This window comes from Rhinatrema bivittatum, chromosome 1, assembly GCF_901001135.1.
Source record: "Rhinatrema bivittatum chromosome 1, aRhiBiv1.1, whole genome shotgun sequence".
In the NCBI taxonomy this organism is placed as follows: Eukaryota; Metazoa; Chordata; class Amphibia; order Gymnophiona; family Rhinatrematidae; genus Rhinatrema; species Rhinatrema bivittatum.
This window is the reverse complement of record NC_042615.1, coordinates 23,885,356-23,888,612: the sequence shown is the minus strand read 5'-3', so window position 1 is coordinate 23,888,612 and position 3,257 is coordinate 23,885,356. Positions and strand designations below refer to the sequence as shown.

General features: G+C 47.6%; 1 non-coding gene across 1 annotated transcript; it reads right to left on the bottom strand.

Moving 5' to 3' along the window:
- Positions 1 to 425: 425 nt before the first annotated feature.
- Positions 426 to 496, bottom strand: TRNAG-GCC. The gene has a single exon. It is a non-coding gene; the product is annotated as a tRNA-Gly (tRNA).
- Positions 497 to 3,257: the final 2,761 nt, after the last annotated feature.

Here is a 3,257-nt window from a genome sequence, read left to right as displayed (position 1 = left end):
AGAACAGGTTTTAGGCCTTGGCCTAGACCTAGGTATCAAGATCCAATCTCTGGGCTGTGCCACAGGATTAGGCCTGGGCCTGGGCATGGGCCTTGGCCTAGGCCAAGCCCAGGCATCAGGTCTAGGCCTCCAAGCATGGGCCTTCTGTAGGGCCTAGGCAAAGATTGTGGTGACCTACCATGGCCTATGAAAGACCCGGGTTGAAGCCTCGGCCTTAACATAGAAACATAGAAATGATGGCAGAAGAAGACCAAACGGCCCATCCAGTCTGCCCAGCAAGCCATGCACTTTATCCATTTTTTTCCCTCCCACCTGTCACTATTGGCTTCCAGTACCCTCCAGCCCTAATTCCCCTCCACCTCACCACCAATTTAGAGAGCAGCGCCGTATCTGCATCCAAGTGAACGAATAAAAAAGGCTATTGCTGCATTGGCTGGGAATTGAACCCAGGTCTCCCGCATGGCAAGCAAGAATTCTACCACTGAACCACCAATGCCTGTCTTTGAATAGACTTTGAATAGGCCTTGAATAGACTTAGGCCTTAGTAGGTCACCACAACCTTGGCCTAAGACCCTCGCAAGGCCCAGGCTTGGGCCTGTGCTTAGGCCAAGGTTGTGGATTCCTCCCTCACCAAGTAAGTTGGAGTGGGGGGATCCTAGCCATGGTATTTTTCTGGGTGGGCAGGATGGGTAGGGAGCATGGGAGGTCCAAGTAAGACATTTTGAGTTTTTTTCCAGTTTTTATTTTTCACTGTTTATTTCATTGTTTTAAAACTAAAGAATTAAAATAACCATCACATGAAACAAAATTTATGGGGAAAAATCCCCTTAAAAATAAAACAAAATTCCCCCTTCCCACCCCACTCTAAAGTTAACTGAATACGTTTATCCGGCTAAATTTGCTATCCGGACAGTGATTGAATATGAACCTCATAGTAGGGATGTGAATCGTTTTAGGACGATTAAAATTATCGTCCGATAATTTTAATATCGTCTTAAACCGTTATGGAACACAATACAATAGAGATTCTAACGATTTATCGTTATAAATCGTTAGAATCGTGAGCCGGCACACTAAAACCCCCTAAAACCCACCCCCGACCCTTTAAATTAAATCCCCCACCCTCCCGAACCCCCCCCCAAATGACTTAAATAACCTGCGGGTCCAGCGGCGGTCCGGAACGGCAGCGGTCCGGAACGGGCTCCTGCTCCTGAATCTTGTTGTCTTCAGCCGGCGCCATTTTCCAAAATGGCGCCGAAAAATGGCGGCGGCCATAGACGAACACGATTGGACGGCAGGAGGTCCTTCCGGACCCCCGCTGGACTTTTGGCAAGTCTCGTGGGGGTCAGGAGGCCCCCCACAAGCTGGCCAAAAGTTCCTGGAGGTCCAGCGGGGGTCAGGGAGCGATTTCCCGCCGCGAATCGTTTTCGTACGGAAAATGGCGCCGGCAGGAGATCGACTGCAGGAGGTCGTTCAGCGAGGGTTCCGGCGCCTCGCTGAACAACCTCCTGCAGTCGATCTCCTGCCGGCGCCATTTTCCGTACGAAAACGATTCGCGGCGGGAAATCGCTCCCTGACCCCCGCTGGACCTCCAGGAACTTTTGGCCAGCTTGTGGGGGGCCTCCTGACCCCCACGAGACTTGCCAAAAGTCCAGCGGGGGTCCGGAAGGACCTCCTGCCGTCCAATCGTGTTCGTCTATGGCCGCCGCCATTTTTCGGCGCCATTTTGGAAAATGGCGCCGGCTGAAGACAACAAGATTCAGGAGCAGGAGCCCGTTCCGGACCGCTGCCGTTCCGGACCGCCGCTGGACCCGCAGGTTATTTAAGTCATTTGGGGGGGGTTCGGGAGGGTGGGGGATTTAATTTAAAGGGTCGGGGGTGGGTTTTAGGGGGTTTTAATGTGCCGGTTTTGCGATTTTTCGATTTTTCACGATTTTTCACGATATTTTACCCCCCCAAATGGCAACAATACGATTCCCTCCCCCTCCCAGCCGAAATCGATCATTAAGACGATCGAGGACACGATTCACATCCCTACCTCATAGTGTATGTGTGTTGTGCTAAGTGCACGCCATACAGGTCAACTCTACACAGAAAAAAATCTTTTAGTTTAATAGAACCAAAACGATTAGCTGCCTGATAAGGCTCTTCTTCACTCTTTATTCACCTCACTGTCAAGAGACAAAAAAATCTCCACATTGTCTCCTACCCTGACTTTCCCCCAATGAAAAGAAAAAATAAAACTCAGCAGTGCATTAAATATCTCTGTCTTTTGGCACAGTGAGATACCAGGGCAGCAGAGAGATTAGAAGCAGCCCTTTACCAATGCCAAATCCAAACATTTCTAAGCTTATTTAAAAAAAATCTGTGAAAGCTACAGAGGAAATAGAGACTGCTACTTGCACATGCTCAGACTGTAAGTGGGAATAACTCAGCATCACTTGATCCAGTTATTTATTTATTTATTTATGGTTTTATATACCGGAGTTCCTGTATACAATACATATCACTCCGGTTCACAGTTAACAGTAATAACTACTGCCGGGTGGCAGTTTACATGGAACAAATCTTGGAACAGAAAACAGAAAAATTTGGTCTAAGTAAATAAGAAAAAAACAAACTAGCTAGGTTCAACTATAAACATATAAATAAGGCAATTTATAATCTTGGATAAATAAAGCATAAGGATAAATACATTAGAACAAAAGGACAGGGATTGTTTTGTTTTGGATCTTAGCTCTCTGGGAATGCTTGCAGGAAGAGCCAAGTCTTTAGTTTTGCCTTAAAAGTAGAATGGCACGGCTCAAGGCGGAGGTCTGGTGGAAGGGAATTCCAGAGGGACGGGCCCGCCGTTGATAGAGCGCGTTTTCTCAGGGAGGATTTTGCGGGTTGGGTAATCAATCTGTTTTGGTATGCTCTTCTAGTTGGTTTATCGGAAGTATGTAGTTGCAGCTTGAAGGTTAAGTTGAGTGGGGATATGCTATGAAGGGCCTTATGCATCATCATGCTGCTTTTGAACTGTAACCTGTATTTAATGGGAAGCCAATGAAGGTGCTGGAGGATCGGGGTGATGTGGTCTTTTTTTTTGGCGTTGGTGAGAATTCTTGCTGTGGCATTTAGTACCATCTGGAGGGGTTTGGTGGAGCAGGCGGGAAGTCCCAGCAGAAGCGAATTACAATAGTCTAGTTTCGGGAGAATGATGGCTTGGAGCACTGTGCGGAAATCTCTGTAGCGAAGAAGTGGCTTTAGTTTCTTTA